Raw genomic sequence first — 15,000 nt, 5'->3', positions numbered from 1 at the left:
TTGTCATTAGCCTAGCATATACTTATGATGAACCTATGGAAATATGAACCTAAACGTTTTTTCAATTGTGGAATACCTAGCTTCTGCCCTAACATATGAGATGTTCTTTCCCATCAAATGTCTGTGATAACACTACCTCTAGGCCTGTTTCTGATGCATCCGTATATAGTATAAAAGACCCGTTGAAATTCAAAATGCTTATACAGTATATCACAAGAAGTCAACTGATATCTGGGAAGGATAATACATGCTCTGACTATTGTATTTTCTGCAGTATATCACAAAAAAGTCTACTGATATCTGGGGAGGATAATACAGGCTCTGACTATAGTATTTTCTTCAATAGTTCGAAAGAGTTATCTGCCTCCAGTGCCCATGTCACCTTAAAGCGAATTCTTCCCTTAGATCATATCTGTAACAGGACAACTTATTGATCCAAAATGAGGTACAAATTTTCAGTAGCAGCCAGAAAACTCCTGGAAGAAAATACAATTTTATGTGTAGGGAAGAAGCATGCACTAGATTGACGGTGACCAAATACCTCTACCAGGCAGATGAGAAAGTATTTTTTTAATTCAAATAACCACCTGGTGGGTTGTGTAGCAGTAGCCAGCATTCAAAACTTCAGATGGGAAGTACCTGAAGAAGACAGTGTACCACAGCTGACATGCACTCATGCGATGTAAAGACCCAGAGCAGCATTACAGTAAGTCATACCTCTCAATTGTCTTCAGTTTTGCCTCTCGTGTTGGTCTGGTTTAATGGCATTTTGGGAAATAGAAATGTCTTATCTGGTCACAGTGTATATAATGTCTAACTTTGGCCATATCATTTATGTAATTTTTCGCACATGACTATTTTAATTAAATAAAAAAGTTCAAAGTGCTACCAAAAACACAAATAACCAAACAATCACTAGGCAGAGGCTTCAATTGAAATTTGAAGATATAACAATTGCCAAAAGCCAAGAACCTTAGCATAAAAAAAAATGTATTTGCTGTTCTCGTCCACACTCCAAAAAGACTTTGTCAGAAATAACATTCTAAGAAAAGCACAATGTTTAAATATAAATTCAAATCCAAATTCAATTAATCAATTAAGCTGATAAAATTTCAATTAAAATTGATAATTTCAATTTCCTGTTCTTCAAGAAGCATTAATATTAAGGACATCATTGAGCCCAGGATGGTTGTCAGCTCTCTACCTTAACTGCCACTCTGCTTCTTTTCTTTCTAATCTGTTCTTAAAATCCTCTCCTCTAATATCAAACCATAATTTTTCCAAAACAAAGAAAAAAAATTTAAAACCATTACAATCTCCTGAATGTTTATATAAAGTGTTCCTAATATCTATATTTCTTATAGCAAATAAATGTTCTTTTATCCTTTTTTGAAGTGTTCTAGTTGTCATTCCAACAAAAAAATGCTTGACAAATTGAACAAATGCTCACATAAACCACACCTTGTGACATACAAGTGCATCAGTTATTCCCTCAAATGTTCTGTCTATGTGTAGAAAACTAATGTAGGGTCCTTCAAAAATGTACCTACATACTGTATAACTATTACATTTATATATAACTTTAACATTGGGCGGCGCAGTGGTGCAGCGGTTAATGCTGTCACCTCACAGCAAGAGGTTCTCTAGTTCGATTCTCGGCTGGGGTGCCTTCTGTGCGGAGTTTGCATGTTCTCCCTGCGTCCGTGTGGGTTTCCTCCAGGTACTCCGGTTTCCTCCCATATTCTAAAGACATGCTTCTGGAGCATTTCTCCCCAGGCCTCCACTGAAAACAGGATCTGTGGAACCTAGTCGGACTTTCCCAGTCAACAAATGTTAAATAAAAAAAAATTAACAGTGTTTTTCATCCTTAAAAGACAAAAACGGCTATCATGCTGTAATAATTGTTTCAAACTAGTATTGCTCCTGTAAACAAATAATGGCTCTTGTCCTATAATTTTAACTAAGTCTTTATTACCTTTGATAATATTCCAGTTGGTGGAAATAACATTTTGAATAGAAAAATTGTCAGCTGATATATCTAAAACACAAATGGGTTGTTGATGCTGGAATTTGCCTCCTTGCTTAGCCTATTTTAACAGCCAAAGGTTTAACTAAGAGGGGTGGAAAAATGGTATTTCTTTTAGACAAAATTTCTGTAAATATTTCTCTTTAAAACATGTCATCATAATCATATTGTATAAACAAATCTATAATAAAGTGGCCTTCTTTTAAAAAAAATCAAAATCCCTGGTAATTAATATGGAGGCTCTAATAAATTGCCTCCTTGGTATGTTACATTTAATAAAAGAAAGATGACTGTTTTTATTATGCAATTAACTGTTAGAAAAAGTCTTTATTCAATGTATCAAAACTTTTATCAACCACATTCCAAAATAAAGCAACATCCAAAAAAAATGTTTTTACTACCATCAGATAGAAAACTTTAAAAATTCAACCCTTAGTTGTTTGACAAATTCCAATCATTCTTTTTCAGTACCTTCTATAATAAAAAAAAATTGTCCACAAATCTCTTGTAAAAATTATCTTATGATAAAATCTACATAATGCTATTTCAATTTCCCACCATCCTACCACCAAATTAGTGAAGGATTGCACTACAGGTGACCCCATCGCTACTCTTCTAACTTGCTTATAATACTTGTTGTTAAAAACAAACAAAAAAAATTATCCAAATCTAACAAGGCACAATATAAATTCATATATTTACTTGAACTCTTGGTATACTTTATAAAATATGCCCTTAAAAATCCGATCCGGTATATCTTGTGGAATGCTAGTGAAAAAGGAAACCACATCAACTGTTACCATTCTTATGTCATTCACAGAATAAGTATAACACTCACTAAATTCATGTATTTTATCTAAAAAAATCCCATAAATCCTTTAGATATGAATTTAGTTGTACTAATGGATTTATTATTCTATCTAAATAAATGGATATTCCAACAGTGATATTATTAGGGTCAGAAACAATGGGTCTAAAGGGAGGGTGTTTATTATCCTTATGTATTTTAGGTAATCCGAACAGACTATCAACTTCAGGTTGTTCAATTTTTTAAAAAAATTAAAAGTAATAAGATCTATCTGACCATTCATAAGAAAATCATATAGACATGAAAGAATAAAGTTATAACTCCTATGTATGTCTATCACTGAAATTAGCTTTTCTTCTGGTCTATTTAACATAGCCTCTATGGCTTCAACACAGTCTGTTCAAGTCATAAGTACCACCCCCCTTATCAGCCTTCATAAATCTAAATTATTTATTATTTCTTAATTCATACAGTGTCCTTCTTTGCTCATAATTCAAGATGAAATACAAATAATTAGATTTGTTATTTAATATATCCCTAATCCTATTTTCACATATTTGTTCAAAATTTTTTTGAGTGTTGTGCAAGGTGGGGGTGTAAACAGAAGGTTTTCTTAAAACATCACTATCTTTGATTTCTATATTATGTAATAAGCAAGTTAAGTTTAACTTCTTAGCTTACAACTTTAATTCTATCAACACTTTAACCAAATCAGCTCTATGTGTAGGTACACAATTAAGACCAAAATTTAACAAACCAACCTGTGTAGAATCAAAAGTATAATCAGTTAAATTATAAAGTCTCAGTAAATAGTCCTTAACACGTTCAGTTAGTTGTTCCTTCTCCTTTGCCCACAACTTCTCCCTCTGCCTCTTGTCGATTGCAAATTGGAGCAACCTCTCACCAAAACATTATCAATGCTGTCATGTGAAATGTCCCCAGATTCATTATTGTTCTAAAATTCATTGGGAAACAAAGGAATCTCCTCAATTCCATCAGTAATAACACTAAAACTCAAAAATCTGACTATACAGCAAAGATAGTCTTTTGCATTTCACTTATGGCTGCTTCTAACCCCATAATAGTCAAATATTTACTGTCTAGAACTGAGTGAATCATAACATTCATTAAATCTTCACTGTTAGCCCCATCCATGTAACTAATGAAAAAGCACAATGAAACAAAAAAGTTCAAACTGGTACCAAAAACACAAATAACCAAACATCCACTTGGCAAAGGCTTCAATCAAAACGTAAAGATATAACAACCGCCAAAAACCAACAACCTTAGCATAATTAACTATTGAAATGATGCATATCAGATGAACTGTAACATGGTCTGTTTACAAATGTATACTCAACAATAACTTTCAATTGTTATGCTCTGTGTAATTATAATGCTTTTATCCTATGTAATTATAACGCTTTTATCTTTGGATATCTGTAGTAAATTGGCACTGTCTGCATAAAACAAAAATAAAAAAATAAAAATAGGTAAATAAATAAATACTGCTATTCTGCAACCTAGACATTCAGGGTAAAGTTCAAAATCCAAGTTGTAGGAAATTCTATGGGCTGGGTTCCAAAAGATGACAGTGCATGACATTGAAGGAAGACTTCAGCACATCAGCTGTGGACGCAGTTTCATAAGGTATACCACAAGCAGTCTGAGTACTTAACTATTCAGAGGAGGATAATTACAGATTCTGCACATGCCCATCAGATTCCAAAACACACTGTGCGCTCACCATAGGGTGAGACTGACACTACCAGACAGAATGGATTAACAGTCAGTGTTACTCTAATGCAGTCTAGGGCACCCACACTGACAGATCACATCATGGTCTGTAACAAACTGCAACACCATCTCTGTTTTCAAAGTCCTTTGTGAATGTCATACTGCAACAGAAGGAACAGAAGCTATTACCATGGAATCCTACAGAATCTGCAATAATACCAACCAAAAAAAAGTGGTACCTGCAGTGAATGAACTACAACAGGCTTCAGTACTGCAAACTACAGAGAAGGATGTGGCTGGGCATACTAGAAGGCACAGAAAAAAATCCTTTTATAATGAAGCTTAATTGCATCATATGACACAACCAGCAATCAAAAATGTCTCTAAAACTTGACATTTTAAACGATGTATAAAAAAATACAAGTCCCCAGTCAGTAGGTATAAAAACATCCACATAGAAAATACCTAAAAAATACATTTAAACATACATAAACAAGTTCATTTCCATAAAATTATCCGCTTCTTTTTCAGAACAGGTTTTAGGCTTACAGCTGTATTAATTCTAGGTTTTGAATCTGCTTGAAGCATTACTATCCACTTGTACTCATTCATTTTTAGCATATCATTATTGTCACCCCCTCTTCTGTTTTTAGGGACAACATTTATCACCCTAAATTTAAAAATGTATTCATCATCCATTTCACCAATATGTTTTGCAAGAGCATTAGTGCCTACTCTTCTTCTAACATCCGACCATTATAAAAGGAAAAGGAAGTGTTTTTTTCTGTTTGTTTACGCTGAGGAAGGATGCGTGTCTGAAAGCTTTGTGTTTTATTAAAGAAGTTTTGTTGTATTGAAGCTGCTATCAAGTGTTTCCTTACACTGGAATTTTTCTGCGTTTGATATTGGTGTGACAGTGAAGGTTTACCACTGTCCTGGTCCCTACTTTGCCATAGTAGAAGGCAGCCAGCTAGAGTGAAAGCAAGGCTGCAACTAAGCCAACTGTCAGATCAACTAGTCATTGACAGGTATCGCCTAGACAGGCAGCTGGTACAGTCTGTGTGCCCCACACATGTCTGTGTGGATGCTGCAAACCCACCCCTCTTGAAACAAAGTGTGTCTGAGCCTAGGTGTACTGGCATCTGGGACATCCCAAAGACACATGGGGGATGCTCTAGAAGTGTCATAGACAACTGCCAGTCATATCCTGTCAAAATTAATGGCAGCAACACACAACAAGGTAGATGAATGCATGCACTTTCCAACTACCCCTATGGAGTGGAAAACTATTAAGTACCAGTTCTGTAATCCTGAAAACTTCCAACATGTCCTTGGCGCAACAGGCTGCACCCATATCCCTATTAAGACCCCTGAGCATCCAGAAGCAGATAGATACATCAACAGAAAAAGGTGGCAATCATGAACTGCCAGTTTGTGTGTGTAGCAGATGACAGCATAACAAACATCATGGCAACACACACTGGAATTGTCCATGATGCTACTATATGGAAGGAATGTGGACTGAGGGTCGCATTCCAGCAAGGTGAAATACCTGAGGGAATACTACTAGGTAAGTACAGGAACACAGCTAGGATGCAAGTTAAGGGCACCCCTCTCAACATTATCCATGATGATAACATATGTGTTCACTTGTCACAACAGGTGACCGTGGTTATTCATTCAGGCCGTGGCTAATGATCCTGTACAAAGAACCATCATATCCTACAAAGGAGGCCTACAACACAGCACATGCAACAACATGAAATAACATTGAGCATGTCCTTTGTATAACCTAGGTTCAGATGTCTGGATACATCTGGGGGAGCACTGCAATACATACCTGAAAAAGCAGCACAGATGATAACTAAGTGTGTCATGATACACAATATGCTAACAGCAGCACATGGCAGTCTTCCAGCTCCAGGAGAGGGATAACTACCTCAAGAACACCAGATGTCTGAAGGTGACATTCCACAGCTATTAGAAGAGAAGCAGGACACGGGGCAGAAGAAACAGGCATGGGTGATGGAAGGTATGGCCACAAGTCCAGGCCCAGAGAACATAGCAGCATCTGACACACACCTTTGAGTCATGACAAGCTACTTGTACAGAAGTGCACACATTAAACACTATTTTCAGGTGCTGGGCCACCACAGCAGCAGAGATTGCATCTAATGACAATTACCCAGTAGATGTACACACTGAGCATCAGACATAACATACTTCTAATATATAAGAGTATGAACATGTACAAATCCATCACAACAGGGATCATCATCTCAGGCCACAAGTAACACAGCTATGCATGCAGACTCTCATACTGCTGTATGTGTGTATGGAAGACAATGAGGGACATACATCTGTGAAACAGATTCCAATCTGTCTACTATCAAAAGATGCAAACAGGAAACCAGCTCAGGACATAATGCAGAACTGATGTCAATATCATGCAATATATATTGAGGTAAGGTATGGATTACGATATACTAAATGGAGACAACTATGGTTAGGAAAAATGCCAGAGTCCAGTGGCATCGGACTTCACAATGACCAAAGATGGAAAACATTGTCAGTGGTCTTAATAGCAATCACTACCATAGGGTAAGACTGACACTACTGGATACAGTGGATAAACTGTCAGTGTTATTCTAACACAGTCTATGGCACCCATACTGATGGGTCACACTACAGTCTGGTCTGCCTCTACCATGTATGGAAACACTTGGCCCAAGTTGCTACACAGAGGAGACTGATGGAGTGATGCCAGCATGTGGAGATACACAGTGGGAAGGAGCATGAGTGCAAGTTGATTGGTTGTGACTGCTGGGCCCATATCAGATGGGTTAGCAGCAGAACTGTGTGCATATTGTAGCATAGACATCGATGTCTGAAGGGCAAGGTTTGGTCTGCTGAGAGGGGGCCTGCCTCGCCCATGTAGCAACTGGCAGAGAACAGTCAGGGCATGCAAAACCCTACTACTACTATGGCATAGCTGTAGTACTGTCATAGCCAGGGATTTGATGTACTGTGCCACAGATAACATGTCTTCATTCTGTGCAGTCACTGATGCTATGACCTTACTACATCTTTGCTCCTGTTCTTCATGTAGCGCACCCAGTTAGTGTGCAACATGATCCGAGGCATGGGAGAGTGCACAGAAGTCAGATCCATGACATTGCTGGGAATATTCATTTGCCTGTAGGAGTAGGCCAACACCATCTAACAAATGCCCTTCATGCACACCAGCTACACACCGACATCTACTGCGATTGGCAGTATCAACGTATTGTGGGGAAGTTTTAATATCCCCAGCAGACTCAATATGAGGCTGTGGTTCATAGGCCTCATCCTGTCCACCATTTGAAGTCCTGTCATTGTCAGAATGGAAGGTCAAGTTTTCCTCCATATCTGAAGCTACAGCGCATCCACGTGACTGCCACCATCTGGGCCGGACTGTATCACCAAGTCTGTGTCCTGTGCATCAGCAGTTATGCTACCATACTGAGACACATCAGATCCAACATCAGGCTCTGTGGGTGGGCTAAAGGAGGATAGAGGCAGTGGACATGCTAAAAGAAGAGACAAATGACACAGGTCAGGTAAACATGCTTATATCACATGCTGTATATCATTGTTAACATATACCACATATATCTCACTACAATGTTACAAATAATAATGATTTCATACATATAGGCCACAGAACCTATATAACAGGAAGTTGACAGTTATATTACATATGCAACATACATGACATATGTGATGAATACAAGCATAAGTCCAAACGGAAAACCTGTGTAAAAAAATCAATCATATTAACATGAAATGTCCTCATGGAAAGCTGGTGCTGGAGGAGGAGGATGAAATGCAACTGTTGTAGGGAAACAAAGGCATAAACATAGCATTCTTAATCACATTCTTACCAGCATGGGCCATTCCAACAGAGGTAAAACACACAATAGGTAATACATATACATACCAGTTTTTTTTTTTTGAGTGAGAAGCTAATGGCAACTGTCCTATGCAGGGGTAGAAGGACACAGATCCTGCAGTAGGAAAGCATAGACAAAGCAAATACAGTCATGTATATAGACCCTGACATAGTTACATGATGACATATACAACGCAGTAACATGGTCTTTTGATACTCACACGATGAATGGTGCACATGGCGGCCAGATATCACTATGTAGAAAAACAGCAACATTAATTTCATACAACACAGGTCTGTTATGCATTGCTGCAGCCTATGAACATGTTAGAGAACCTTACCAGGTCTCTCTGTATGTGTACCTGCACAGTTCATGCCCCCAAAACAGGTACCTGTATTTTGCAATGTGAGGGAAATATCACTATGACAGTAAACAGCACTGAAATGACAGGAGGCTGAGGCAGTAACAGGTAATTATCATGGGAAAAGTATATAGACACCCACCTGATGTGTCCTGCTGTTCTGCAGGAGTGGATGGACCTGTGCAAATGAATGCTGACAATATTACACATATTGGTTACACTGTTATGTATGTACTGCAGTTGTATGACTGCATGTTATTAGACTTACAATAGTCATCATCACCCTGTGTTGACTCGTGAACAATGCAATTCTGCTGTTGCAACATAAAAATGACAATACATAAATATACATGCAACAGCAGTGTGTGCTGACTTACTCTATATGCATCAATGTTAGGGAAAGCAACACATAGATGTGTGGCCTGGAGCACCTACTTCTATCTCACCTCCAGCTATGCGGTGCTCCCCACTCTCTGTATGCAGTGATGTATTAAACTGTGTGATCTCATCAGGGGGTGTCAATGGTGGGCCAGCACCAGTGGCACCCTTCGACCTCTCATATCAGCATACCCTATTGGCTGCACCAAGGATCATGTCAGAGCACCATCGGCAACAAACCTCCCAGGATCTGTTGTGACCTCCCACAGCATTAATCAAGTTGGTGAGGTCAGTCCAGACTTCATTCTTCCATACTGTATTTCCTACCCATCCAAAGAGCCTTCTTCCATGTTGGTGCAGAGCATCTCTTATAATTTCATTCTACTGTGGGGAGATATTGTCACCCTTAGGTCTGTTGGCCATCTGAAAGACAGTTATATGCACACGGTTAAATTTATGTGGGGGCCCACATATGGAGATCATTATGTGGACAGTTTATGCAACTTTAACTCCTGTGTTGTCCTGTGCAATGAACATTTTAGGAAATAGTCCCTGTGACATATAAAACCATATGTAATATGAAAAAAGTTGTGATATATGTAGAAGCTATCTATGGGATTTGACCCCCCTTGCAGTGGATATCACAGTAGTGTACGTCCAAACACAAACAGCATTGCCCCACACAAGCCACACACTCTACATACAGTTCACCAGTTCACATTAACATACTACACATAACATATGTGTACAACAGAAATGCGTGATGGCTGTAACTACAATGCAATTTAAGCCTAAACAGAAAACGATACTTTTCTGTTATCGGGGCAACAGCTCTCATCAGGGATTTCATTTCGGAATGTTAGGCCGCGGTCATAGAGATCACACTGCTGCCGCTGATGTTTACACAGAAAGGCATACTTCCCTTGCGGATCCTCACCGAATGTATTACTTCATTTAAATAGCAGAGAATGATGAATGTGTTCTTTTTATGGGTTTGCTCGCATTTCTTTTTTAGCTGTGATACTGAAACACCGATTAGGAGAACTGTAGACAGACATGTAGGCTGTGACTGAATATTGAAGGAAATCAATTACTGTCAACTGTCTCTGACTGACTGGAAATGTTAGCTCTGCTCTCTGAAACCCTACTACCTAAAACTGGAGAGTTTTAGAGAAAAAGGTGGTGAATTACACTTCATAGTTACTAATAATAATTTCAGTTACACACATCTTTTACTTCAGAGAGAATATCTGGTAATTAACGTTTTTACGTACTAAAGAGTCGCGTATGCTATGACCATGTAATGTCTCACACAACAATATTTCTCTGGAGTTACAACTATAAACATTTTGCAAAAAATAAATGCTTAGAATGTTACAGTTCTTCAATAGAAATGGCAGCGTAATGAATGAATGGGGAAGGGAGTAACAGAGGCCTGCAAGAGAGGTGTTGTCTCTCAGCCAGTCAAGTTATAACTTGTGGACTACTACATACCAGAGATGTACAGTAAGACAGTACACAGGGATAATGTTATCCAGAATTGCTGCATTCATTGTTTCTCCAATCTGTGTTTGTCAGTTATTGGACCAACATTTTCAATGCGGTCGTTCAGCATTGAAATTCAGTACCTTAACAAATCTGTTTACCAGGTGTGTGTAAAATGTGCACAGATACCAGATTTCCGCTGAATGACTGCGTTGAAAGTGTTGCCGCAATAATGGAAAAGTACCCAGAAAACCTGTGTAAAAAAAAAAAAATCATTCATATTTGCATGAAATATTACACATGATGAGCTTATATTAACACAGTCATTACTGAGCAGTGAATGCCATCCATATTAGCAGTGAGTATCTGAAAATTACCCATTGAACAACTTACAGAAAGTGTTGGACAACCCCTGTATCTGTAAGCAGGCTACAGCCAAAACATGGTAAGCAGACATAAGCATGGACCCTTTTTGTACTGAGTCAAGAATTCTAATATTTGTTTCAAGAAGCATCAATGAATAAATATCCATAACAGCAATACAAATACATACAACATAGCAACATGTGGATAATGTCGGAATCAGTAGGTTTTCTGTGCATATACCACAGAGTGTATCAAGCCCTCAGCAATGTTTGTTTCTCTTTTCAGCTTTTCCCGGTTAGGGGTCGCCACAGCAGCATTCCGGTCCGCTAATGATTGGTAGTCGATTTTTATGGTGCTGAGTTGCCAGCCCGACGCCCGACCTTCAGTGAAGGCACGCCCATTCACGCATGTCTTTCGGAGGCCACTCGACTGCGGGGAGGACATGCATACTCCACACATAAGGCACTCCAGCCGAGAATGGAACAGGAGAACCACTTGCAATGAAGTCCCCAGCAATATATACATAAAAAATGTGAATACCTATTTATGCACTCTTCAGCTGTGCTACTTAAATCTGTCTGCACAGCTATATATGACAAAGTACTGCATGTTACTGATGCAGGTGTAACCATCTGTAAACATACAGGTAAATTCCACACATCCCTCCAGTAAGTCACAAACATTTTTCATAATGCACACATTTTTCCATAAATGTATCACTCTAACCATATACACATACTTTCATAAGGAGTACTATTAACATAGGTCTATAAGAAGGCAGACATTTCACAATATAACAAATCTAGGATGTGCAAAATTACCTTTGCAGCTACTTATCAGTCAGTTATAACTGAAAGTAAGACAAGCTATGTGCATACATCCATTAAGTCCCATTTGCGCCATACATAATTAATGAGGTTCATTAAAATTCAAGGTTTCGGAATCCCATTTGCGCATGTCTGCTTAAGTTCTCAAAATTTGGTGCATTAACCAATGGCTCAACTTAATGGGAAGGTGCTCTGTGCAAGTACCCAATAGGTATCATTAAACAGGACCATACGCAGCACATCCTCGTTATCCTCCAATGATCTGATAAGATACCATAAGTGCCACTTTTAAACATTGAACAGAATGAACTCTGAAGAACTACTTGTTATGGCCGAAAGCACTTAATGTTTGAAATTTTACCTATTAAAGTGGTTTTGCAGCATAGTACAAATGCTTCAGTTACTTTTTCATTTGGTTAGTTGTTTTTTACTATTTATTTACTAACTGTGGAGATTCCTAAGGAACTCAGAGATATAGCTATGTTCCAGATATATCAGAAACATGCCTTTTAAAACTATTAAGTAGTGGTTGTGATAATTAGTTCATCTGGATAATTAAGAAGGCAAGGTGACTGTTCTTTCTGTAATTATGGATTTTATTCCCATGGGGTTTATTTGTATAATAATTTTTATCATGTACATATTATTAAACATTGCAGAAGCATCTGTTTTACAAAATATAAGGACATAATTTCACACATCCAGTATGGTCGTGTATCCCTGACGCCAATAGTGCCTAGGCCTCTGATCACTACACATTTTTCCATTATCAGTAATACTTCAACAGTATCTACTAGTCCACCTGTGTATGTTTGAATACTAACTCATAAATAAATTTGGTACTTCATTCTGCTTTACAAAGTGAACATTATTATTAAAGTCATGTGTGTTTAACACAAGAGCAATGCATGTTTGACTGTCTAAACATATATTCTGCTTTGTAAAACTTGATATCTGGCAGTTTTGTGGAGCATTAGAGCCTATAGCATTTATGTTTAGGATGTTTCCCTATTCATCCATTATCCATGGGAATAAAGTACAAACGTAATACTTATTTGTTCAGAAAGAAAGATGGTTGTTAGCTCAGCCTGCAAAGCAACAGGCCAGCATGCATATACTTTGGCTAGTTGTGAGTTCTAATCCACATATGAAAGGGGTCTCGCTATATTCTGATCACTGTGTCTTTCAAACATTTTCAAAAATGCTGCTCTACATACTTGCTACTGATATTAACAGTTAGTTTGAGCATGCTTATGACTAACTTGATTATTCATCAGATTTCTATGAATATCTCCATAATCCATAATGTTCTGCCAACAGCACCTCTTCTAGTACAGTGTTATGTGCAAATCATGGGACAGACTGGTATATTTCTGCAAAAAAATTTGTGGAATATGCTAACATTTGCAGCTTAAATTTCATGTATAACTGTGTCATTATGCATTAATTTGAATTCAACAAACTTCTCATCCTTATATTTGGAGGGAGTGAAATAGTCAGGCATACATTTGGACTGTAGAACAGGGAGATACCCTGATATCACGGATAATTTGGAGTTATAATTTTTAATTTGCCAGCAAATATCTATACATATTTTATGTCCTCCCACATAAAATAAATTAATGTGTGTGTGATATACAGTACTTTGCAGTGGTCTGCTAACAGAGGCTATGTGTTACATGACAATGTTCCACTCTCTGAGGAATGAAAGTTTACAGTTGTGGTTTTCTGTTGTGACCACTATGCTGGCATGCATTCATGTTTGCAATTTTATTTTCATAAATGCATAATGCATTGTACATTTTGTACAGCATAAGCTGCTCTCCCTATTAGTACCTCATCCCTGAACATTCATACCTCCAGCATTCTCACCATAAGCTCTCTTGCAAGATGGATTAGCTAGGCAGGTAGGTGTCAGGGTTAGAGTATGGACACAGCTTAGAGTTGCAAGTTTGAATCTCAGGTCTTCCTATCTGTCTTCAATTCTATTCCACTATATAACGGACTATGTGTTTAACATTCCAAAATGTGTATGGTGATTGTATGATGTTCTTCAAGTTAAAATCCAGAAAACCTCATCTGAGCAATGTATACAACTGTTATTTTATACCTACATCATTCAAACATGCTATTCACTTGTTGTAGGTGATGAAGACCATAGCTATTAATCTTGCCCCATGCACTGAGTGGATGCGCAGGCTGAAGAAGCAGTGCAGGGAAAGATATATTTTGATTACTTTGTCTGTTTTTGGAAATAAAATAAAAGTGATCATTGTTACAGGCTCACATTTTGAGATTAGCATATATATTACTTATAATGCAGGAATACCCATCATGCATCATTAAGGTAAGTGCAATACTCAGACAATACCTGTGTTTACAAGTACATATCATTTAGCAACAAGCCATGTTTGCTGAAGATAAGTTTTGTAATATAGGTCACAATCTAAATGCAGTCATTTATGTGTAACTGTCACAGTGCTTTTGATGTGGGTGTGTTATATACAAGTTAATAGTGCTTTGCCTGCTATTTGTAATGCATGTGTTGGCATACTTGTATGTGGTTCTCAGTGACAGATCTGTTGTGCATAGCCTACCTATTCAAATACTGAATGGGTGCCTGCTACATCAGTGTTCACACTGTTAATGGTGGACTGTCTGGCATGCCCTACAGTTCAACATGGGTATTGCATCTACCTACAGCATCTTTGAGGGTTTTGTTAAAGCATACTTGTATGCTATGTTTAGGGATACTTGTTCACACAGGCATTCCTTTTCAACAGTTCTGTTGTATTACATAATCAGCAGACAGCATCATGTTGTTTGCATTTTGCATGGTACTGATTGCTAATAAATGTATGTAGGACACGCATACATTTGTAAAAAGACAATACTGCTTGTACAACATATACTAGAGTTTCATGTGGCCCAGGCTGTCACTGTGTTTATGACTGCAGATAAACGCTAGTGCATTGTGTTGTATTCCATAAATTGATGTGGGATCAGACAATGACCATTTTGCCTGGCTCTGCTGTTTTGCATATGGCTTTTACATATCCCACTGGATTATCATTTCACTA

At 37.8% G+C, this 15,000-nt stretch overlaps 1 protein-coding gene and 1 long non-coding RNA gene across 5 annotated transcripts in view; one reads left to right on the top strand and one right to left on the bottom strand.

Annotated features, from left to right (window-relative positions):
• CANT1 (calcium activated nucleotidase 1) overlaps positions 1-15,000 on the top strand; it is an 847,030-nt gene that overhangs the window by 215,990 nt on the left and 616,040 nt on the right. The window lies entirely within an intron of this gene.
• LOC122812928 overlaps positions 1-15,000 on the bottom strand; it is a 161,253-nt gene that overhangs the window by 133,078 nt on the left and 13,175 nt on the right. Inside the window, exon 2 of one of the 3 annotated variants that reach the window (XR_006366607.1) lies at positions 4,811-4,876. The exons of 1 other annotated variant lie outside the window; for it this stretch is intronic. This is a non-coding gene — a long non-coding RNA (uncharacterized LOC122812928). Of the gene's footprint in view, positions 1-4,810; positions 4,877-8,550; positions 8,574-15,000 lie in introns of those variants that run through there. One more of the 3 variants, XR_006366608.1, reaches the window with a different exon arrangement.

The sequence above is a fragment of the Protopterus annectens genome, chromosome 10.part0 (assembly GCF_019279795.1).
Source record: "Protopterus annectens isolate FY-2018-M chromosome 10.part0, PAN1.0, whole genome shotgun sequence".
Lineage (NCBI taxonomy): Eukaryota > Metazoa > Chordata > Ceratodontiformes > Protopteridae > Protopterus > Protopterus annectens.
The sequence above is the reverse complement of the archived record's forward strand: the minus strand, read 5'-3'. Positions and strand labels throughout refer to the sequence as shown.